Source organism: Macrotis lagotis, chromosome 7 (genome assembly GCF_037893015.1).
Source record: "Macrotis lagotis isolate mMagLag1 chromosome 7, bilby.v1.9.chrom.fasta, whole genome shotgun sequence".
NCBI lineage: Eukaryota > Metazoa > Chordata > Mammalia > Peramelemorphia > Peramelidae > Macrotis > Macrotis lagotis.
The window spans coordinates 68,225,905-68,251,874 of record NC_133664.1 but is presented as its reverse complement, the minus strand read 5'-3'; the positions used below and the strand labels follow the sequence as shown (position 1 = coordinate 68,251,874).

The following is a 25,970-nucleotide window of genomic DNA, read 5'->3' as shown; positions in this document are numbered from 1 at the left end:
CTCTTCTCTCATTCTCTTCTGCTCTCATTCTTTCTCTCTTCTGCTCTCATTCTTTCTTTCCTTCTTCTGCTTTCCTTCTTTCTTTTCTACTTGCATTCTTTTTCTCTCTCTTCTGTCATCATTCTCTCTTCTGCACTCATTCTTTTTCTTTTCTCTTCTACTCTCATTCTTTTTCTTCCTCTCTTCTGTTCTCATTCTTTCTCTTTCTTTCCTCACTTATTCTTTTTCTCCCTCTTCTACCCCCCCCCTCAGATGAGGATAGGGAAAGATTATCACCCAGAGTTTCTTTATTGTGCACAATTGAACAAGAAAGCCTTTAATGACTTATACACATTGTGCAGTTCTAACCATTTGATTTTTTCATTTAATCATAATTAATTATAAGAGGCTACTATAAGGAATAACCAGCTTTAATTTGACAAAATTGCCACATGTATGTGTTATGCAACACAGAAAGAGCAAATAAAAATACAAGAGACCAGAAATGCACTCTTTTTAATTGAAAGCTACAGAAGCTAAACTTTGATCTTTTGCAAGAATAATGAATGGAAACTGAATTCTTTTTACCCTCAACTAACTTTTTAGAAATTGAATTAGTAATGATAATTCTCAGAAAAAAAACATGTGAATTGTATAGAAATTTATACTTCCCAAGTCTCTTTCAGATTCATTTTCTCATGGATTCTCATAGGAACCCTTTGAACCAGAGAGAGGAAACTACTTGCCCCATTTTGTTGATGAAGAAACTGAGCATAATAATGGTCAAGTTATAATGCACTTTTGCAAACAAGGCTGCTGGGACAATATTAGAATTCAGATGTCCTGCCTCTGAGGATGCATTCCTGATATACAAAAATGGCTTTCTTCTTCTATAACAGTTCAAAGAAATGATTCTTTGTGCTCATGAGTACAGATAAAACCTTTACATGGATAATTTAGTATATAGACTATGGTATCCATCTCCCAAGAGAACTTGATAGTGAAATAAGATGGTGGTTGTTTTTTTTTAACATCTCACCACATAGTTAGCTCACACAATAAAAATTACCCCCTCCTCATAACCTTCCTTTCCAAATCAAATTCCACTGAGTACCAGATAGTTGGATTTTCCACTTTCCTATTTAGACACATAGCTACAATTAAGCAGGGTCAGCAAGACAAGTCACCTAACCCTATTTGCCTCAATTTCCTCATCTATAAAACGGATTGGAGAAGGAAATGGCAAACTACTCCAGTCTCTTTGCCAAGAAAACTCCAGTGTCATACACAATTGGACCAACTGAACACCAACACTAACTGAAGTCTAAAAAATACTGACAGAATTAGTTTATCTTAAAAAGGAAAAAACAAGGGGCAGCTAGGTAGTATAGTGGTTAAAGCACCAGCCCTGGAGTCAGGAGTACCTGGGTTCAAATCCGGTCTCAAACATTTAATAATTACCTAGATGTGTGGCCTTGGGCAAGCCACTTAACCCCATTTGCCTTACGAAAACCTAAAAAAAAAAAAAAAGGACAAAACAGCTAAACCAAATTCCAAATTACCCAGAATCAAAAATATATCTAAGATATAAAGCTACAAAGCAGAACACTTTCTCAGGAAGTATGGAAAGAATTACACATTCAGTGGACTCCATCCCTCCAGGCTTCCTGTTACACGTTGAAGTGTCTCCCTGAGATCCCTCACCCAGTCCCCAATATCTGCCTTAAAAATCAATGGGGCGGGGGCAGTTAGGTAGCACAGTGGATAAAGCAACAGCCCTGGACTCAAGAGGACCTGAGTTCAAATTTGACCTCAGACATTTAATAATTACCTGTTTGACCTTGGGCAAGTCACTTAACCCCATTATCTTGAAAAACAGAAAAAAAAATCAAAAACAAAAAAATATCGATTTGAGGGGTCTTTCCATGCCTCTTGTCCAAGAATCATTTTATAGTACTTACCCTAGGCACCAGAATTTCTACTTAAAGCTCTGCTTTGTCTTTTTTTTTTCTGGTGAGTAAACTCCAGTGTAATATTTTGGATCCCCTCTGATGCTTTTACCCCTGACCTTTCTCTTCATTCACCATGCCCCTTACATTCTATGAAAGTCTTTACTTTGCTACTATGGGACCAACCTTCAATATAATTTTTAATATTTAATATTAATTTAATATTTTAATAATATTCATCCCAGTCTAGAAATTTTACAGAGAATTTGCATCCATTTCTTAATAAGCTTAAACTCTTTTTTTATTAGGTTTTTGCTAGGCAATGGGGTTAAGTGGCTTGCCCAAGGTCACACAGCTAGGTAATTATTAAGTTTCTAAGACCAGATTTGAACCCAGGTACTCCTGACTCCAGGACTGGTGCTTTATCCACTGCACCACCTAGCCACCCCTTAGCTTAAACTCTTTTAATCATGTCCAGAACTGTAGAATCTCTGAGGACCCCTAATTCAATCCCACCTGTAATATCTCAGCAAGTGATTATCCAGCTTCTACTTGAAGACCTCCAATGATGGTGAAATTTCTGCCAATTCCTTTTCTTCCTGGACTACAAAATCCCTAGAAACACTAACCACCTGCTAACAGAAAGAGACCCTTCCCCACAATCCTCCTTGATTATCAATGTGAATGTTCTCTGAAAACAAAGATATCCAAGTATAACTATTAAATGTCATCAGGAATTAAGAGTCAGTAAACTGAACATTAAAAGTGTATGCTGTTCACTGAATCTTATGTTAGATAAATTAGATTAACAATCTATGCAAAGTTAAGTGAGGTTTTCTACATCCTGAACACATAAAGGTAAAAGTTTAAATCTTTTTGTTAAAGAACTGATAAAGAATTTGCAATGGATATTTTTATTGAGACAATTATCATCATTGGAATTTTTCATTCTACTCTTACAACAGAAGCAATATTTTCACTTTTAAATACAATAAACAATGAGATTCTCAATCAAACCAATGAACACAGTATCCAGAGACAATGAGATCAGTACTATATACCGAATTCTCATTTATCTTTACTCCACATGCAAAGAAGAGATAGACATAGATAGAGGAGGTTGTAGAATGGGAAGTGGTCCTGTGGTAGATGCCAAGATGTGAGGACGTTTGTGTATGGATGAAGAAGAATGGAGCCAAGGCTAAGATGGGGTAATGACAGGATGATGAAATGTAGAGGAGATCAATAGCTCTTACAGTCTTTGGGCATCCCATTCAGAATAATTGACTAAAATAATAAGCTACCAGGAGATACTTCCATACTCCTAATAGTATCATCCCAGATGAATTCTTCCTTATCTATCATCACTCAAGCTTCTCTATATCCCTCTCCTCAGTAGAATTTGTCTTAAAAAATTGACCAAGAGAAACTTTCATCCTACTTAATCCAGGAATATCTTATATTGATCCACAAATCCCAAACTATAGCTCTGAGATGAATGATAACAGCAACATCTATCATTTATATAATGCTTTACAAAGATGATCTCATTTGATTCTTATAACAGCCCTGGAGGTGGGTGTCATTATTGTCCCATTTTATAAGTGAGAAAACTGATGTACACAGGGTCATACAGTTAAGTATTCAAATCAATAAATTTGAACTTCCTAACTCCAGTTCTAGTGCTCCATCAGTAAAACCACCAGCTCCCTATGAAAAGTAGATTGATTGGGAGCAGAAAGACAATGGTGCATTTGTACTGATATATATATGTATATATATATATATATATACATATATATATCAGGTAGTAATAACAGTATGCTCATCCTCATGTGTCTTGTGTATAATATAGCTCAGGTTGCAGGCACACAGTATTATTTCAAAACCTTTAAGTAAATATTTTCACATTTTTGAGAGTCACAAGAAGAAGATGGCAAATGATTACTATAAGAAACTGAAATATTTAGAGGTTTAAAAAATTGTCCTTCAATAGGAATAAATAACATCAGAGCAAAAAAATCAAATGAAATGAATAAAAATATCACTATTCAGTTTTCTTCCAATTTCCTGAGTATGAAAAATTTCACTGAGTTTGCTCTATAAACATATTTTGTTTATTTTTTATTTTTTTTAATTTATTTATTTTTTAAATTTTCATCCAATTGGAATAGTCCAACAATAAAATAGTAGTGACTGATTCTAGATAGATAGACAGATTGATAGACAGAGGATAGACTGATAGATAGTGCCCTGAGGGATCTAATTATTATCATCTCTGTCTTGTGCATGTGATATATTAACCCAGGCCTTGTGTTTTGTGACAGTTCTCTGGTAGTTTGGTACCAACACAGAGACTCTCTGGAAGTCTCATCTGGGAGGATATAGGATTCCCCTATGGGTCCTTGCTTTCTACAGTAGGGATCCCAGTTCCCTCCTTCCCCAGTGTTAATGTAGCTATCAATAGGTTACGTTCTTGTCTGGATATCTGGATATTATGTCTGAAGAAAGGTCCTTAGGCCAGTCAAAGATGCAAGGAAAAACAATCCTTAATGAGTTCAGGTGCTGAGAATAGCAAAAATAATAAGAATCAGTTCAATGTAAAGTTTTAATCACAGGCTACAGGAAAGAAGGAAAGCAAAGTGAGGAAAAGAGACCCAATGCACAACTTAACTATATACACTAACACAAAGTCTATAACTCACATAAAGGCTGTGCTGTTTGAGGAGCATGGTGACACAGGACCATTCAGCAGAAAGGGAATACTCTAGCAAGAAGGTTTCCTCCTGGAAGGGAGGTACTGGGGTTCTTCTGAGAGTGGGGATCTTGTATCATGATTTCAGCTGACCAAGAATTATCGAAAAACATTATTTTGGGGGAATTGTTATCAGTGTGGGGAGAAAAATAAGCTGGTGGTAGACAAGATATTTTTTGGGAAACACAGATATACCAACTTTCAGAAATTTTTTTTTATATTTTTATATATTTGATGGCCTTAAGACCATTTTGCGAGGAAAATGGGGTTAAGTGGCTTGCCCAAGGCCACACAGCTAGGTAATCATTAAGTATCTGAATTCAAATTTGAACTCAGGTCCTCCTGACTCCAGGGTGATGCTCTATCCACTGCGCCACCTAGCCACCCACCATCAGCCTAATCTTACAACAATAGTTTCCATGCATTGATTCCATAAGCCACATGCCCCCTTAAAGCAAGACCATCATGGTGGTCTCAAAAAGCACCAGACCAAATCTTATAACACCTTCATTCTTTTCTAGTCATTGCTCACAAAGGCTTTTTATTGAATCCAATTCCTATAATTCTATTTCCTAATTTCAGTTCACCTGTTCATTGTATTATAATTCCATGTGAGATGTTTTTTCTAAAGCAAATATTATACATTTTCTTTACCACTGCTCTGTTCTTGTTTGCATTATTCTATATAGTTTAAATTCTATCAAAGTAAGGAACAGTTTCTATTGAGCAAGCTTTCTTAATCTTTTGGGCCTCATAGAACTATGTTGTTGACAGCTTGGACGCCCTCCCCTCACAAAGTTGTATATGTCATTCACAAATATATATGGCCCAAGGTGATCCTTTCGAGTCCTTAGGTAATGATTCTCCAGCTCTTCTCTCCTATGAACCTTGTGACCATTTACAATATAAATAATAGGGTGTCATAATAGTGCAAAGGAAACAGTTAATATAGAAATGTAAGATAAATAATAAAGAATCAAAATAAATAGTGATCATACTTACCATCTCTTTCCCTAAATTCCTTCTAGACCTCTAGAGATGAAAGATCAGGAGGTCAGAGCAGCTGTACCCTTTACTCCTAAATCAACATAGCTCTTAACCAGGGTGAAAGGAAATTCACAGTTGGCTCACAAAAAGCACCTTCACTTGATTTCTGGGATCCCATCAGTTCTTCGGTTGTTATTCTCCAGAATGGGAGAGGGCAAACCAAATAAGGATTACTAAAACATACTGTTTCTTTGCCTATAAGTCCAGTATCAAGATGTGTGTGTGTGTGTGTGTGTGTGTGTGTGTGTGCTTGCATACACATGAGTAGTGGTCATAGTGGGGTTGCCCCAGTGTATACTGGTAGGATGATATTTAGCATAGCAAAAAAAGTCCTGATTCCAAGGTCAATTTTTCTTAGATATCCATAATAGAGGTCTATTGTAAAGGATTCTTAAATTGTTAAGTTTTTATTTCAATGACTACTAAAACAAACAAAACAAACAAATAAACAATCCAACTTAAAACAAGTCCATTTGTTCTCATCTTCAGAGCTACACAAAGGAACCCACCTTGTAGGAGTCTTTGGTATCAACCACCTAATATGTTTACCAGACTTGAATTCTGTTTTCTAAAATCCACCCTATGCTTGAAGAATAATGATTTACCCTCCAGTTAAAGGTAGACTCTGGACATAATTCCTCAAAAAGATAGTTTCAAAGAGCTGAGGGCATCATGGTAAGAAGTCTCCCAGGTTGACTACTTTGGGGGGGGGATAACACCTATTTGGATGTGTATAAGTTCTGATGTGTAATAACTTTAGCTCCATAGTTCACCTGTAAGCCTGCCATGTAAGCAAAATATATTTACTTTTGAGAATTCCAAAGTCTCTCAAGAGTCAATAGGAGATGCTCAGGAATGTTATAAAAACAGGACTGGGAATGACAGGTCTATGGTGACATACCATGATATTTTGAGATAATGCTGTATTTCAATATCATTTTTTTAAAGGACGGATACCATAGAACTCTGACTGTCTTATAGAGAGACCATTTCATACTATCCCTTCCCTAACCCACTCCACCCCTCCATGGAATACTTCTCTTTTAAGCCTTGCATCTAAAAGTTGACAGTGCCATGGGGTGTGGTTAATGATTTCAAGCATCTCTGAAAATTATATGTCATAGTAAGAGACAGGTTCTCAGCAAGATCCTAAACTGTGGCCCATTGCATCTTTGTGGAAAATATAAATCATTCCATCTGCGTTCCTGATGGATGCTGCCATGGCAATACTTCATTTCTTGACTTCATCTACCATAATTCTCAGGGGCCTCCTAAACCTTTTTTTTTCCTTCCACTCCTGTGGGGCTTGGAGAACCTCTTCCAGGGGACCTAACACAATAATTTTGACTCTCACGGGGAAGGAGAAAGATTCAGGACTTGCCAAGATGGAGAACTTATCCCGATGTTGTTTTTCAGGGAAGAAGAGCTGGAATTTTCCAGCACATTCTTTTTTAAAGCGAGTCTTCCAAGCAGCTGGAATCCTGCCGGCTCAGGGGGGTCCCCCAACAAACTGACAAGGTGACAGGGCCAAGTCACATAAGTAGGGGGCCTGAGCAGCACCCTCCTTCTGTGTTTGTGCAGGTTTTTGCCTGCAAGGCAATGACTAAGTGGGTGGAGGGGAAGATTGGTTCAAGACTACATTTTCAACAGTCTACTTGCTATTAGTTAATTTATTCCATGGAAATGGTTACCTTTAGGGTGATTATGCACACACCCCAACATAATGATGGCCACACCAATATGTGAAATAGAATCACTTTGTATGTGCTCATGGTAGAGGCAGTCCAAATTTGAAGGAGGATGGGGATGAAGAAACTGATATTGTTGGGAGCTTTGGAATTATTTGAGCTTTCCATGTGGAAAAGATGTGCTTCTTTTTCTGAGTTCTGACATCTTAGAAAGGAAAGGATGCAGTTCATTTTGTTGCAATATTAGATTATTCAGAGCTTGTTTATTTTCCCTGGCTTCCCTGACAAGTAAAAAAGAGATCCAGAATCCTGGTTTTCATTCAGTGTGTCCGTTTTCAATTCCCAGTCACTGAAAAGTACATGAATGGCTTCTCTGCAAAAAGTTTACGTGGGAAGTGGTCAGTATATTTTGCCTTAAGTGGAACTGGGGCATTCCAAGAAATAAAATCTTTCCCAGGACTGTTGTGAGAGAGTATCTCAGGATCTAAGCTATGCATGATGCCATCTTGTCGTCAACAACCTGGCCATTGGATTTGGTCTCACACGTACCACTTCCCTGTTCCGACATACCCGTTCCCATTCTGGAAACCACCCACCCGAGGGATGGCTTTCAGAGGCATGACATGGTGCCAACTCTGAGATTGGAATCAAGTCTGACATTCAAAGCCAACCAAGTTCACGTAACTTCCATAGGATGACTAAGGCCATTAAAAGATAAGCCGGGCCCTCTGTCTCCACAAAGGGCAGACAGGTTTTTAAAGTCCCGTCCAGACAACGCACTTGTACCAATGTAATTGGAACTCAATTTATCTAGCTGGAGAGGGTTAGGGATTGAGTCATCACTTGTTCTATGAAAACCTGTGGTTACAGGGAGGGTAAGTGTTGGAAACTCGACACTCAGACAATCCCCCCAGTTTATAGGTCATGTTTGCCTAAACCTCCCAGGCTAATTTCCCATGGTTGGGGGGGGGGGGCTCTACCAACTCGCAGCAGTTTTTGACTACAGAGATGGTTATTGGGGAATGGAAATTTAACTAGGCTGTATCTAGGTTTTTAGCTTTTTTTTTTAAAAAAACTATGTACTAGTTTTTCATTTGCAAAGAAAGTGCCCCTCAGAAGTAAATGAATTTATGAAAGAGATTTTTTGAAAACTTAGCACAGATAAAGAAGTGAGTCAATTCAAATGGAAGATGCTAGTTTCTGGAAAGAATTCCAGATTTCTTAAAAATCTAATGTATTCTGAACCAAATCCATTGAAGAATCAAAGTACTCAAGTATAGACTAACTGATTGATAACCCTATTGGGAGAAACTTAGGCCACAATAGTAAGATTATATTTATATGTCACTTTATGGTACTATATAAATGTGCAAAATAAATTGATCCTTATAACTATCCTGCAGTATTATGATCTCCAATTTATAGATGGGGAAACTGAAACTTGGGAAAAGTGAAATAAATTGTCCAGGATCATCCACAGCTTGTTAGGAAAAGAACCATCATTTGAATAGCCATGGAATGGTGAGTTCTTTGTCATTGGAGGTCTTCAGAAGAAGGAATGGTGAATGCTTGTCAACTATTACCATGGAGGGGATTATTGAGGTTCAGGAGACTTTGTACATAGTAGGTGCATATTAAGCATTGACTGAATTTAATTGAATTCAGGTAGGGATTGGACTAGATGATCTCTGAAGTCCTTTCCCAAGCTAAATGGTTTATCCCTAAATGAACCAAGTCCTCTGACTCTTTGATTAGGGAAACTTTTCCAATACCACAATGCCTAAAGAAAAGCATCATGTTATCTATGAAGATCAGGATACTGAGGATTGTGGGTGAATCTCAACCTAAAAGAATAGACTAAAAATACTAGAGGAATAATAATTCAATTCAATTCAACAAGTTTTCATTGAATACCTACTAGACACTACTAGGAACTAGAAATGATTAGGATTTAGACAAAAATGAAATAATCCCTGCCCTCAAGAAGCTTACTGTCTATTTGGGAGAGGGGAACAACATGTATAAAGCTAATTAAACATGAATTGTACAAAGATAATAGCTAGATGGTGTAGTAGATAGAGCACTGGGTCTGGAGTCTCAGTCTGAGTCTGAATTCAGAATTATGAGCTCAAATACAGCTTCAGACATTTATTAGTTGTGTGACCTAGGGTAAGTAAGTCACCTAACCCTATTTACCTCAGTTTCCCTCATCTATAAAATGAACTGGGAAAAGAAATGGCAAACCACTTCATCAAGTGTCTTAGTCAAGAAAATCTGAAATGGGGTCACATAAAAATAGGTTACAACTGAAAGGACTGAATAACAAAATACAAAGACAAGAGTGCTTCAGACTACTGCCTCTGACACAACTCTACCCACAACCTAGAAAACTCTCTTAATCAATTGGTGTCCCAAGGAAACTCTAAGACAGCAAGTAACTGAATAGTTTCAGGTCTGCTTGACAGAAGGTTTCCTCCTTGAGAGGTTCCTATGCCAATAAAATCATAGATCCAAACTAAAAGAGGAGGAAGAAAAGGGAAGGATATTAAAGGGGAATTAGGAATTAATAACTAAGAACCAAATAACAAAATAACTACTTGTTGAATTGATCAACCAGAATGGGTCTTCTAAAAAATGGGGTTTTGGGGGTGGCTAGGTGGTGCAGTGGATAGAGCACCAGCCCTTGAGTCAGGGGTACCTGAGTTCAAATCCGACCTCAGACACTTAATAATTACCTAGCTGTGTGGCCGTGGGCAAGCCACTTAACCCCATTGACTTGCAAAAAAATGGGTTTGTTTTGGATCATATATTTTGCCACAAATAAGAAATAATATTACAAATTTGGTACAATTCTGATCACTAGCTAAATTTGTCTTCCAAGACACAGGAAATTTGGAGCGATTATTTTCTTTCCTTTTTTTTATTTTAATGATCATCCTTTAGTATATAATAGAATAGATAATCTCCTTAAGTCCTATTTCTAAATGAAGTCTCCTCACATCTCTCCTAATTCCAGCCCATTTTCTTCTACTGATTATTTCCTATTTATCCTATATATATAGCTTGTTTGTACATAGTTGTTTGTATAGTGTCTCCCCCAGTAGATATTTGAGGGTAGGCATTGTCTATTGCCTTTTTTTATAGCCCCAGACCTTAGCATAGTATCCAATATATAATAGACATTTAATAAAAGCTCACTGAATAATTATAAGACCCCTGGCCACTGGGGGCGTTACAAGTTTTTCCACAAAGAGGCATAGTTTTTTTGTTTATTTATTTTGTCAAAGAGCACCATAATAGATGTTATAGTAATGAAAAAGTTTGAAATATTGTGAGAATTACTAAAATGTGGCAGAGACATGATGTGAGCAGTGAACACATGTTTTTGGAAAACGGTGCCAGGAGATTTGTTTGACATACGGTTACCACAGATCTTCAGTTTGCAAAACATGCAGTATCTGAAAAGTAGTGCAATAAAACAGGGTATGCCTGCACATATATGTATATGCAAAACCATGTAAATATATACATTTATATAATTATGAATGTGTGAGAAAGAGAAATAGGAGAGAGACAGAGAAAGAGAGATGGGGGAGAGGGAGAGGGAGAGAGGGAGAGAGGGAGGGAGAGAGAGAGAAGAAGAAGAAGAAAAAGAGGAGGGAAAAATGAGAAAGAGGGGGAGGAAGAAGGAAATGAAAGAAGAAAAGGAAGAAAAAGAAGAAGAAGAGGAGGAGGAGGAGGAGGAGGAGGAGGAGGAGGAGGAGGAGGAGGAGGAGAAAGAAATGATCACATACTGAATACTTGGAATGGGTACCCCTTTGCATCAGCATCAGCTAAGAGAGCCACCAATGTGATCCAACCACATATAACTTAGATGCTCATTACAGCTGATGGGAGAATTGATCTCCCACTAGTCAAATCATCTTGGTGAGAAAGTTGCCTATATTTTCTTGGAGTCAACTTAGGATCATTTGTTATAACTGAGAAAATGAGGGAAGACTACTAAGATGGGAAGGACAATATCTAGGAAGGTTCAGCTAGTTTCCTCCTGCCAGAGAAGAAGAAAAAGAAATAGAATAAGTTTCAGATAGCATAAAAATCAGAAATTGCATGAATAGTTTAAGCATCATAATATAAACTTTAAAAGGAATAAGCTCTGAAAACTCAGCTTCTGAAGAGAAAATAGTCCCTTTCAGTACAACTTCTAATCTCTTCCCAGAAAGACATTTTCCAGGTAAATATGAATGAATAATATTTATGTAAAGTTGTTAAAGCATCATTCAGCATTGTTTATCCATGTTTCTATATCTTCTCTTCTTTTCCCTCCTCTCACTTCCTCTCTTCACCTCTCCTCTTCTCTGATATCCTCTCCTCATTTCTTTCTCTCTCCTCTTCTCTTTCTTTCCTCATTTTCCTTGTCACCCCCTCACCTGATCTTTATCCTTTCCCTTATCTCTTTCTTTTCCTCTCCCTTCCATTCTTTTCCTTTTTCACAACATAACATGAAGATGATCCTGGGTTCCTGAAAGCTCTGACAGAAGAATTCAAGTTGGAAGAGACATAGCCTATCAAGTAGAGTTCCAAGGACAGGTTTGACCGCGGACATCTGTCATCCTAACACCAAATGAGTTGAGTTTGGAAATTCTCTTTGCCAGTCTGGTATCAAGATGATCATTTTTTTTTGTATTCAAAGATTTTCTACCTATTCAAAAGAAATCACAGCTAACTGCACTCATAGAAGAGTACTAAGGCAACATACTCATGAATCCTTAATATTAAGGTTAATCAATTCCATACAAAAACATGTAAATCATTTGCTAATACTACCTGCAGTCCCTTATCTTTATCACATCTTTCTTTATCTGTGACACTTCTCCCCTCAACATCTGGTTCCAAGAATAACAGAGTGGGAAGTGCATCTGTTGAGTCAGGCATAGAAATAACTTGCGTAATTGGATGCTGTATTTTTAAGGATTTATCTTTAGCGGGATTTTGGTTTGTTTTGTGTAGGTGAGTTGTTTTGTTTTTGTATATCTTGGTTGATCTGAAAGACTATTTTTTTTTTAGTTTTTGCAAGGCAATGGGGTTAAGAGGCTTGCCCAAGACCACACAGCTAGGTCATTATTAAATGTCTGAGACCGGATTTGAACTCAAGTACTCCTGACTCCAGGGCCAGTGCTCTGTCCACTGTGCCACCTAGCCGCCCCCCTGAAAGACTTTTTAACAATATTTTTCTAAATTTACAAGTTAACCTAGTAGAGTTTTAATAATCAAGAGTCAGTTCACTGCAGGTAAAATAATATGGGACTAATAGATCTGCTTCTAGTCTGAACTCTGTTGCTAATTGGTTGGATGGCTTTAGGTTAATAATGTCACCTTTCTGGACTTCATTTTCTCAGGTGGGGCAGGGATAGGGGAAGGAAGGAAAAAGAGAATGAGAGGGAGAAGGAGAGAAAGAAAAAGAGACAGAGAGAGAAAGCTCAAGAGAAAGAGATGCAGTGCACAGGAAGTAGCTAGTGCAATGGAAGAAGAACTAGGTATGAAAATATAAGGTTTGGATTCAAATCATAACATGTGATGCTGGGCAAGTCACTTCTACACTAGCTTCTATAATGTATAACACTATTTTGCCTTATTTCATCTTGGTTACCTCACTTGTGATCCAGTTTTAAGCTCCAAGATGAAATTTAAATTTTTAGGTCTCTAAGCTGAGTTTAGCTACCCCTAAATCAACCGGTCCAATCAACCATCTCATCCTGAACCTTACTTAGTGGGAGTATGGGGAAAGATGCAAAAGTGCAACATCCTCATTTACTGAACCCCCAAACCTGACAAAGACTACCTATGTGACTATTATATCTATATCTTCTGGTCCCCTGGATACCTTATCTCAGTTTCTAGGTTTGGCTAAAACTGAGATCTTAAAAGGAAACACTCATCATCCTTGTTTTTTAAACATTAACAGCTTTACCACCCATGAAAGAGTAGGCAACACTTCCCTTTGAGCAGATAACAGTCTTCCTTAATGTTTTCTGAAACTTTCACTTTATAAACCAGTTGGACTTTTCTAATTTTATCCCACAAAGCCTCTACTTTCACTTTGCATTTACTCTGAATGTTTCTGGGCTCAGATTCTAGCTTGGTTTCAGATCAGGTTCTGACCTAGTTCCACTTAATGGACTAATGAAAGGCATCTTGTAATCAAAGTCAGAGCACTAGACTTGAAATCAGGAAGATCAGGGTTCAAATCCTACCTCGGATGCTTACTAGCTATGGGACCCTAGACAAGACAATAATAATATCAACAATAATAAAACTGATATTACATGGCACTTAAAATTTATAAGGTCCTTTATAAATATTTATTTTATGCTCACAACTTTGAAAAACAAGGTGCTATTATTATCTCCATTTTACAGATGAGGAGACTGAGGCAAATAGAGCTCTTTTTACAGCATTAAAAAGTGACTTTTACAGGGTCATGCAACTAGCAAGAATCTGAGTTCAGATATGAACTCAAGAAAACATAGCCTCGAGTTCTACCACTGTACTATCTAGCTGACTCAGAGAAATCATTTAACCTCTCTCAGTCTTATATTCTTCATATGTAAGATGAGAGTCTTAGACTTGGTGACCTTTAAAGTCCTTCATAGATGAGCCAGTGACTTGTCCCTGTGCAATTTGGGATCGAGCTAACTCGATTTTTCCTGATCTTTAGCTCAGAAGGTGTCATCTTCTTTTACCCCAATAGTATTTCCTTAAAGAATGTAGAACTATCTTGAATTACTTGCTTCTTATATCTTTAATTATGAGAGCTTTATATTTACTTTCCTAAACTTAGGAAATTCATTTTGATTTGAGTTTTGTTTTGCTTGGGTTTTTTAGGAAAAAAAAAACAAAGCTTAGAGAGATAGGTTTTCCAACAAACAAGTGATTTGGGGGAACATACAGAAATGGGAATTGGAGAAAAAAATGGGAAAGGTGAGAGTATCATTCATTCATCTTTAGATGAAGGTTATTGCAAGGAGATCAGTATGACTTACATCCATGGAACCATGGCTGGAAAAAGGAAATAGATTTGAGAGAGAAAAAAAGATCAGAGGGTACAGACTTGCTCTCTAGAGCTCTACTTGGTGGGAAAAACTTGGTGATTAATTCAAAATCTGGACCTTAAGCAAAAGGTTGGGCTTTGGGGGGGGGGGGGGGAAGCTGCCTCTGTTTTGCTAATTTAAAGAGAAATAACTCTTGATGCAACATTTGGAAAAAATACACAGAACAGAGAAGAAAGAAGTTCAGAAGAGGACAAGGGCAAGTAAAGCAGTGTTGGTAATATTGTGCTAAATATAAAATATAACCTTATTTTTCAAACATTATTGGAAAGAGCTTTCTTCTCAAAGACTCCCATGGGCAATTTTTACCTTGGGGACGATGACTTGGGAATATAGGTGTTTATGTTTTCAAGGAAGTCCAGTTACAGAATTCCACAATTAGAAATACACTGGGACACTAATTTGATTTAACCTTCAGTTCAAATGTAAGACACTTTCAAATTTCAGTAGACCAATCCAGCTCCTCCTAACCTGGCCCGTGTCATGCATTAGATGACAAGAGCCCTAGTAAGGAGAGATGTAGTTGTGTAGTTCTAGCAGACATTTTAAATACTTAGAGAGTAAGTCTTAAACAAAAGAAGAAAGAAGAAATAAATCTTAAGAGTTTTGAGTGCATAGATAGGAGATTCTGAGGCCTAGACAAATTCTGTGTGTGTGTGTGTGTGTTTGTGTGTGTGTGTGTGTGTGTGTGTGTGTGTGTGTGTGTGTGTGTATGCATAGAGGGGCATAGAATAAAAAGTTAATGGCAAAGAAAGAATCCTAGACTTGACTGGGATAGGGTTGTCCACAACTGAAGTGTGGAGTTTCATGGTACATTTTCTTTTCTCTAGGAACATCTATTCAAATTTGTAATAGAAATTAATAAAAAAAAGAACTCATCCTATATAAATTCACTTTTTGGCTGACTGTGTCATAACATCTTCATAATATGAAGTGGGGGCACAAGTACCAGTACAGAACTATTTGAAATCAGAGATATTGGAATGTAGACTGTCCAAAATAGAACTCAATTTTAATCCACCAGGATGTGGATTTTTAAATATGATCTACTTTTGCTGCCATATGGACCTGGCAATTGTGCTTTTCAACAAAGAGCTTAGTTATCTAATCTTGACAATATCCATTTTCACTGTACCTGTATCAGTGATGGGAGCCAAACACACCCCTAGATCTTAGCCACCCTGATAGAATTCAGGGTACCACACTATGAATAGCAAAGTAGGAGCTTACTGAACTCTAAGTAGCAAATACCAGGGATTCCTAACTCAGGCCTCAGACTAAGATAATGATAGTGATAAGCAAAAAAAAAAAAAATTGGTTCCATCATGAACTTTTCACCTCCTTGAGGTTCAATGGATGTGATCTGGATATGTATGTTTTAACAGATCAAGTGAGCTAATCTGGAGGACCTCATTTTCCTCAACTATAAAAACACAAACCACAATACTTATATTTTATATTTATGTGGAATAGATGTCCTCTGAGATCCACTATAGTTCAAAAATCTAAGACAGCTAAATGGTATAGTAGAGAGAATATTGGATTTTGAGTCAGGACTCTTGGCTCAGACACTTTTCTTCTATATGACCCTAGGCAAGTCACTTAAACTTCCTTATCTTCATTTTCATCATCTGTAAAAATAAGACTATTAATTGTTATCATTCAATTGTGTCCAAATTTTTGTGATCCCATTTGGGGTTTTCTTGGCAAAGATACTGGAGTGGTTTGCCATTTCCTTCTCCATCTCACTTTAAAGAGAAGGAAACTAAGGAAAACAGGGTTAAATGACTTCAGGGTCACACAGTTAATAAGTGTCTGAGGCCAGATATGAACTCAGGTTCTCCTGACCCCAGACCTGCTGCCCTATCTGCTTTACCCATCTAGCTATTCATAATAGCACCTATATAACTAGGTTATCATGAGGATCAAATGAAATGACAAGACTATATAAATGCTCACTTTTTTTAAAGATTTTTCAAGGCAATGGGGTTAAGTGGCTTGCCCAAGGCCACACGGCTAGGCAATTATTAAGTGTCTGAGAGTGGATTTGAACCCAGGTACTCCTGACTCCCAACTCCCGGGCTGGTGCTCTCTCTGCTGTGCCACCTAGCCGCCCCAAATGTTCACTTTTTAATGACTTTAAAATAAGTGATTACCTCTGCAGAGACTGGCTATCTAGTTTTATCTATCTATTTATAAATAGATAAGAATATTCCTTCATTCTAGGTTTAACTGAAACCATTATTTCACGGATGAAATGAGATCCCAGAGAAAAGTTTCCTCTTTTAATGGAGATCAGCACTTTCCTTCAATTTATAATCTTCAAAGATGGTTTTGAGTACTGAGGGGGGTAAGACTGAAGAGTTACACAATCAGAATATGTCAGAGTCGAGACTTGAATCTAAGCCTTCCTGAATCTACTATCAGCTCTTTATAGATTGGACCATGATGCTGCCATTCTATGATAGTCTCTGTCCAAATATGTTGAATAATTTATTTATTAATTTTATCAAACTCTGATACAGTGTGACCTTAGACTGAAGTGTTACCCACAAAAATTGTAAAAGAAGCAAAGAGAAATCTGCAATATATGTGGGCAGGATTGGCCTGTAAGGATTTAACCAAGATCATATTGACTGAGAACTAGGGTTCTCAAAGCTCTCAGGGACCATCTAAAATGGCAAATTTAAAAATGAGTGACTCTGTGCATAGATTAAAAAATACCAGAGTAGTGATATTTTCTCAGGTCTGTTGACTTCCTCTACCATGATTTTAAGGGTATCGTGGCCATTGTTAAAACAGATTTCAGGGAAATCTTGTATAAGAGACTGAAAAAAATACTTAAAAGTTCCAAAGGGTGTCAGATCAATTTCCTGGATTTTACCAGTCTAGTAAAGGTCTGGGAACTGACTGTTCCTTTCCTTTCCATCATATGGGGCTCCTCAAAAGCAGAAACTGATTTTGTCTTTTTTTCATATCCCAAGATTTTTAGTACAATAAGTAGATTTTAGCATATATTAGGAACTTAATAAATTAGTCAATATTTATTAAATGTCTATTATTTGTTGTACATTTTGCTAAGGGCTGTGGGGGAAAAGAGGCAAAAGACAATCCCTGCCCTCAAGGAGTTTATTATCTAATGGGGAGACAACATGCAAGCAAGTAGAAAGCAAAATACAAAGTGCATAAATCGGAAATAACAGAAGAATCCAGAGAGGTTGGGAAAAGCTTATAGAAGGTAAGATTTTTTTTAGGACTTCAAAGGATACCAGAGAAAGGTTGGTAATAGTTTAGGGTGATTTAAACCAACCTAGTATATCCAATTTCTTCTGAATGGAAGAAATAATTTTGGAAAAACTGCTCTTAAACAGGAAAAAAGTATTCATTTGAAAAATAAATTGAAAAGAAAAGTTCCTTTCCAAGAAAGGGCAGCAAATTTGCAATCACCCTATATGAGCTTGGTGCTGGCAACTGATTTGCCATCTTGGAGATTCCTGATCTTGAAAAAGTTTTAGTTTTAGGTAGTGGCACAGGGAAATAGCCTTATTGAAAGAGGAGTCCACATGAAAGCATCTGGCATCCTAGACCCTTCCCCACTCAACTTTCTAGCTCCCCTTTCTGTGTTTTCCACCAATCAAAGGTAAATTTATTGGAAAGACTAGAGAAATTCCATCTGGCTCCCTTGTAGTTCTATGGGCAGAGCTCAGCACAGGTCTGACAGAGTAAGGGTTTAGGAAATGATTTCTTATCTCCACCACCCTACCTCCCAAGCACTGGGGCATAAGGAGACAGACTGAGAAAACCCTTTCAGAATTCCTTTCTGAAATTGCTGGGAACAACAAACAGTGACAGACAGGACCTGAGGAGTAATCAATAGCTGACAACACCCTCTGAGAGTTGTGCAAAACTGCAAAAGGAGTCATGATAGGGAGTGATGCTACTCATAGGAGCTGTGTAGAACTACAGGAAAAAGCCATCATGGAGAGTTCATTATCTGTGAACAGTGATATGGCATCCATATAAGATGGTGGATACCACAGGAGTTGATAAGGGATTGTAGAAGGTGATATCTACCGAGTCTGTTTAGTTGTGACTGGAAGTAAAAAACAAGGGAAATTTGCACATTGGAAGGTGCCTTAATTTACCAAAATCTTTATTGTGATTTCCATTTCTTTTACATGTTTTTTTTACCCTTAATTGATTATGTAACCTGAGTATATATAAGGGCATCCTAGCAAAATTCAAGAACATATTATTGGAGGGATTATTCATGAAGATTTAGAAAGGGAAGCAGTGACCATAATGATCAAGAACAAATCATGCCAGGCTAAACTAATTTCTCTTTTTGGTTACTAGACTAGACAGAAAAACATTTGACAAAGTCTCTCAGGCTAAAGGAGTGATATGGGTTGCAGTTAGAATGCAGAAATGATTGACTAAGTCACTTAACATTTTTATCAATGGACTTAGCAAAAGGCATAAATAACACATATCACAACCAAAGAAACAAAGTTTTATGGATGCAGTTAATAATAGCATGGGTTGTTGTCTCTTTATGACTCCATTTGGAGTTTTCTTGGCAGAGATACTGAAGTAGTTTGCCATTTCCTTTTTCAGCTCATTTTACAGATGAGAAAATTGAGGCAAACAGGGTTAAGTGACTTGCCTAGAGTCACAAACTAGTAGTTGTCTGAGTCCAGATTTGAACTCAGAAAGATATTGTCCTGACTCCAGACCCAGGACTCTATCCAATGTGCCAACTAATTATCCCAATATACTTGAGATAACCAATTCTAAATATCTAGAGTCAGAATCTTGAAAAGTTAGAATATGTAAATAGGATTTGATTTAAGTGGGATAAATATAAAAAAAATCAATTTCACAAGTATAAGATAGGAGAGCCATAGCTAGCCAATAATTTATCTAAAAAAACAGGGGAGAGGGCATATTGAACTGTACATTCAATATGAGTCAACAGTATGACATGGCATTCATAAAAAGTAGAATGACTTTAGGAATAAGGAGGTGATAGTTATACCATCCCTGCCTTAAGTCACTCCCATATCTGTATTTGGTATTAACCCCATGTTTTAGGAAGGAAATTGAGAAACTAGATAATACAGGGCAGGTCATCAGGATGGTGAAGGACCTTTATCTTGTCATACGTCAATCTTGTCAGTTGAAGAAACAAAAGATGTTTGACCTGAAGAAAAAAGACTTCAGGGGATATGACAGCTGTCTTTGAGAATCTTAACAGCTTAAATGAGGGGGGAAATTAGTTTTATTTTACTTGGTTCTATAATAGCAGTTATCAAACTTTTTGGCTTCAGAACTCCAATGTACTCTTAAAAATATTGAGGATCCCCTCCCAGAAGTCTTTTTATTTGTGGGGGTTCTAGCTATCTATATTTATCATACTAGAAAATAAAATGCAAGTATTATTGTGAAAATAGTTTGGACCTTGAAGGTTCTCTATAAGGATCTTAAGAACCCCCAGGGGTACCTGGATCAAACTTAGAGAACAACTAATTTAGAGGATAAAATTAGAAGGTGAAAGTTGTAAATATACAGATTTTGGTAAGTAGAGCTGTCCAATAATAGAATGGACCATGGGAAATAGTGAGTTCTTGATCATCACCATGGGATGAACTTATATAAAGTGTGATACAGAAGGATATCCTTCCTCAGGTGTAAGTTAGCCTACAGGGTAGTCCCTGTGATAGTTTCTAATTATGAGACTCTCTGAATATGAGCTGGTATCAGAACCCTGGGCAATGACCAGATTTTCTGGATTAGGGCTATGAATTAGAGAGTGAAAATTCCCCCAAAATAAACCTGAGCCCTTTAAAACAAGAGGCATACCTGCAAAATTGGCAAGGTTTTAATCAAGTAGGTGACACCAAGGACCATTCAAACAGATTTCTTCAGAATAAATCCCCCTGCCCAGCTGAGACAAAACTAGCATGGCTACTATTACAACTCTGTTCTAGTAACAAGCTCATCATGGGACTCTGCAATATGATGGCAAATACTAGTTCTGGAAAAAGAAATAACAAAAAACAGTGTCTTGGATGCTGAGGTCTTATTAGGGCTATTTTTAGTCTATGCAAAAAAAACACATGTGGTATTATACAATGTCAAGAATCAAATAACCTTAAAAGTAGGCTACTGGACTTGCAGTGAGATGCCAGTGAAATTTGTTTGTGCCACCTGTCTCAGAGCCAGGTTTCCTGGTGCCCACCTGCAATCTATGGAGAACAGTGTTCATTTAATATGGGTATTCATCTAACATGGGTAAAGGCAATGTCTGGTAGGAAAGTATTCCTTAGGGTGGCCATCCTAGATTCAATAGTACTTTGGAGCTTAGAAGAGATGTTGGGATCCACATTTTAGAAATGGACAGACTGAAGTCTGGAAAGGTATATAAAAGTTGTCCAAAATCACACAATTTTTCTTAAAAAAAATGAAATATTGGGCAACCAGAAGGTACAATGGATAGAGCACCAACTCTGGAGTCAGGAGGACTTGAGTTCAAATTTGATCTCAGACACTTATTGTTTAATTCTTGGTATGTCACTTAACCCTGCCTGCCTCAAAAAAAAATCTTAAATGTTTACTTAGACATTTAACATTAAACTCAAAACAAATAATTAAACTTGCTTAATGGAAATTATTGATGCTACTGAATGAAAAGCAGTGTAGTGGAGGGAATAAAGTGTGCTTGCAACACAAAGAAAGATCAAGCTTTGTCTCTATGTACTTCCTGAGTTCATGTCCTACACCTTGTATGCATGGCATGTCCCAGAAATCTTGGGGCAATTTTCAAGCTTAAAACTGCACTGAGACTTTTAGGATATGCTCTACTTTCTCTGTGATCCCAGGCAACTTAACCTCTGACTGTTCCAAACCTCTGAGTGTAAGTTGCAGAATAGTTGCTAAAGGGAATTGAAAAAAGGGAGTGTCTTCCCCTAGAAGCTCTCCATAGTATACACATAAAATTATATATTAACATCACCTTCTTCAAAAAAAGGCACCATCAATGCATAAAATATCAAAGATTTTTTCAGTCTCTTCGTACTCTAAGTCTCCAAGAAAATTCTTCTTTTCTGAATACAATCAAGCTCTTTTCATTCCATTTTTTCTCTCTTTGCATTATTTCATAAAGATATTTCCAATTATTTTTTGCATTCCTCACCTTTCATGATAGGATTCCATTATATTACTATATCACAGTTTCTTGAAACATTCTCCTCCCACTATTGTGGGACTTTTAAGTTGCTTCAGTTTTTGATTTTTTGCTTTGTTTTGTTTTCTGACAATCGCATATATTGAGGCTATGAAAATCTCTAAATATGGAGTCTTTCTTTTTTTAATACAAAATGTCATTGGGGTAGTATGCCCAATAATGACAGTGTATCAAAAGGTATGATGACTTTTGTCTTTTACTACATAGTGTCTGACTGCTCTATGAAATGATTCTGCTAGTTTGCAATTCCACCAGCAATGAATGAGCTGTGGTGCCTCATCTTAATAAGTTTTAGTATGGGTATTACAGATAATCATTCCTAATGTCTATGGCATGGATTCTTAATCCAAGGTCCACCATTTTTAAAAATATATGTATTTTATAATTATCTGTTGTAATGCTTTATATTTTATTTTATGAATTCAACAGCATTATACTAAAAAAGAAACCATCAAACTTCACCACACTACCAAGGGGCACCATGGCAAAAAAAAAAGTTAAGAACCTCTGATCTATGAAATAATGACCAATATATATTCCATTCTAATTCATTCAGACTCACCAGATTGGCTGCTCCCCAACAGATCTTCTATGATTCTATGAAATTTCAGCACTTGAAATCTTGAAGCTGAGAAGTTGAATTTTCCCTGCAATGTTGACTTTAATTACGGGCTAAAATGGGTTTTCTGTGTGCAAAAGTAGCCACTCCCAATTGTTGTTCCATGCCTGATACCTGTAGGGGGATGGAGGTGAAATCAGAGAAGGGCAAATATCATCAGCCCAATCTTATGCCCATCCTTGGCTATTTCTGCTATAAATAGTTTGATTCTGAGATCATTTTTTGGTACAATAATGATATCCTTAACTAAAAATGTGAATTATATGGAACTCTCTTCTTATCAGTGAAGATCAATGTGTCTTTGGGAAGAATGAAGTTGGGGAGTACTGGAAGGAAGAGAGATTCTAGTGTCTGAGAGAGAAGATGCATGATTCCAATCTCTCTTCAAGTTCATGAAGAGAAAAAAAGTATTAAATAGAGAAGCTATCAATCTGTATCGTGTTTCTATCTCCAGATAACTACCCTAGAAATTTTGTGTTAAGGAATTTCCTCTTGAATAAACTAACAATCTCTCCCTCCCTGCCCTCTCCTCTCTCTATTTCTCTACCTAAGGTTAGAAAGATCTAAATTAAAATCAAATCCCCAGATACTTACTAGTTGAATGACCCTCTGTCTCAGTTTCCTCATCTCTAAAATGGCAAATAATGAGAGTACCTATCTCTCAAAATTATCATAAGGATCATATAAAAAACAATTGTAAATTGGTTTGTAGAGTGATTAGCATATAGTAATTTTAAAGTAAAGTAACATTAAAGTAATGTTGATTTCCTTCCTTCTTTTCCATCCAGGGGTTTTTGATTTATAAACCTAGAAGGGGATATCTGCAAATAGAGTGAGGGATGATTCAGAGAGATTCCAGGATGACAATTCTCCAGACATCTGAATTCACAAAGGACTGAATGGGTAGTAGAGTTCAATAATAATGCAAGCAATAACAATAATGTTATACTTTTTTATAGATTTCAAGCACTATCATGAATATTAGTCTATGGAAAATATTTTTCCTATTTTAAAATGATACAAATGTGAATGTTTATCATTATTAAGCTATATACAAATTTATCATATTAAATATTATACAAATATGAATTCTTATGTTATTAAGCTATACATAAAGATATAGCATATAAAATATTAAGATATTTAATTATTAACCATTGATAATAATTAAAAAGAATAATTAAGTTCTTTTATTTGTGCATATATTTATGAAATATCACATTAAGAAGGATAATGTTCATCATTACTGCTACTTACCTAATATTTGGATAAGTATTGGAAGTTGCTTTCTCTCAGTCTCTTCACTTTCTTTTTTTTTTTAGATTTTTTTCCCAAGGCAGTGGGGTTAAATGGCTTGCCCAAGGCCACACAGCTAGGCAATTATTAAGTGTCTGAGGCTGGATTTGAACTCAGGTACTCCTGACTCCAAGGCCAGTGCTTTATCCACTGCACCACCTAGCTGCCCCATAGTCTCTTCACTTTGTACTCCATTCAAGAGTATCCATCCTTTATATAGATCCCACAGTTAGTGATGTTTGGGAATTGATTACTGCCCTAACGTCATATAAAATATGCCTTGCCAAGCATGTCTGCCTTAGTCCTGTTGCTCTGAATCAGACTTCATCTTTGCTTGATTTGACTTGGCCTTTTAAGCTCCTAGAGAGCTCATTTTCCTGTATGTCTGCATGTTCCAAAGCTCTGACCTCTAAAATGAGTTTCTTGTCTCTCCTCCTAATTTTTGCCCTGCTTACTTGTCCTGACCTTTTTCCAGGAAGGAGCCTGGGCCAAATGCCTACCACTTTGTTTTTCTATCTTCTGTGTATTTTAACTTGTGTTATTTTATTTTGGTTTTGGTTTGGGTTTCTGAGTTTCATTGGCATAGAAAACTATGAGTGAAAAAACTATCAGTATTAATACAGATTGGTTCAGTGTAGGAAAAGTAGCCCTGGTTTTGGAATTTGAAGATCCGTGTTCAAATGTTAAGCTCTTCTACTTATCATTTCTGGCCTTGGATAAATCTGAACTTTTCTAGGCCTCTGTTTCTTTATTTGTAAAATGAAAGGGCACCCCAGATGCTCTCAGAGGTGTCTTCTAAAATTAGGATGCTAGAATTACCCTCTTTCTATCATCTTGGAGAGTTGGATCTTTTGTGTATGTCTCCTATTCTCCTAAAGACTGGAGCCTTTATGAGGGTTTTGGCTCTGGCAAAATACAGTACCATATGCACAGCAGAGATTAAATAAATATGTTAAATTTCCTTGAATTTGATCCATGATCTTGTGGTGACCCCCTAATTCTTGCCTGATTCTGCAGGTCTTCCTTTGTCTTTCTCTCTCTCTGCATCTATAGCTCTCCGCCTCCTGCTCTCTGTTGTGATGCCAAATTTCTCCCTAGGAGTGCCTCTGATCTGGACCCAGAAGCCAAGATATAATGAAGTAGTAGCATGTGCCCTAGGATGCTTCAAGCACTTGCTCGCCTTTTCTTCCTTCTCTTTTTATTTTATTAATCCCTAACCTACGGTCACCAACCCCCATCTACTCCTAGCCCTAATTTGCTAAGTACCACTAGAAGTCACCAAATGGTCCCCACTAAGTGCATTGCAAATCTATGCTATCAAAGCTCACCTTGCAGCTACACAGTAATTCTTTTATTCATCTCTAACTCTCTCTCTAATATGCTCCCTACAGTCTAGAGGGCCTTAGGACAGTAGAGTTTCTTGAACTTGGAAACTGAAAGACTTGAATCCAAATTCTGCTTGCAGACTCTAGTTACATGACCTTTAGTCTAAGTTTCTATATCTGTAAAAGGGGGTGTAACATTTTCTCCCAGATTATTTGTGACAGTCAAATGGGAAATGAAAACTTGAAGATGCCATATATTATTATAATTATATATATATATATATATATATATATATAGTAACAGTAATGTTTACTAATTCAAAAATATTTCAAGAACCACAAAATCTTTGAGTTGAAAGAAATTTTAGAAACCATTATGTCCATCCAGCCCTCTACCTAAACCCCTTTACAAATCCTGTGCCACATGTTCAAACCCTTTCTAGAATGGGGAGCCCCCTGTTTTAGGTAGCAGCCTATTACCTAATCAGATAATATCAGCAAATTGTTAGAAAGTTCTTTTTTTCCTATTTAATAAAATCATTGCCCTCTTGAATTCCCACCCATTGGGCTTAGCAAATTTAAAAGTTCATTGAGTATCCAGATTCAACCCCCTTCTCTGATGCTTATGATCTGTTTAACTTTGAGAAGTCATTAAAAATTCCCTGGGTCTCAGTTTCATCCCATCCAATGAAGGGGATGCTTGAGATGAATGCTCAGGGTCATTCTACCTCTATGTTTCTATGATTCTAAATTGAAATAATTTGTCTCCCTGTGTTATATCAGTCTAGTTTGGTATTTGAGGCTAGAGCTCCAGGACTGGAGTAAAAAAACAAACATGAGTTCAAAACTGACCTCAGAGATCTACTACCTATGTGACCCTGGGAAAGTCACTAAAGATTTGCCTCAGTGTCCTTATTTATGAGATGAGGATAAAAATAGCACCTACTTCTCCGGGTT

At 36.9% G+C, this 25,970-nt stretch overlaps 1 long non-coding RNA gene across 1 annotated transcript in view; it reads right to left on the bottom strand.

Annotated features, from left to right (window-relative positions):
* LOC141493703 (uncharacterized) overlaps positions 1-22,475 on the bottom strand; it is a 32,896-nt gene extending 10,421 nt beyond the window's left edge. The window contains exon 1 of the long non-coding RNA XR_012470294.1: positions 22,336-22,475. This is a non-coding gene — a long non-coding RNA (uncharacterized LOC141493703). The remainder of the gene's footprint in view (positions 1-22,335) is intronic.
* Positions 22,476-25,970: the final 3,495 nt, after the last annotated feature.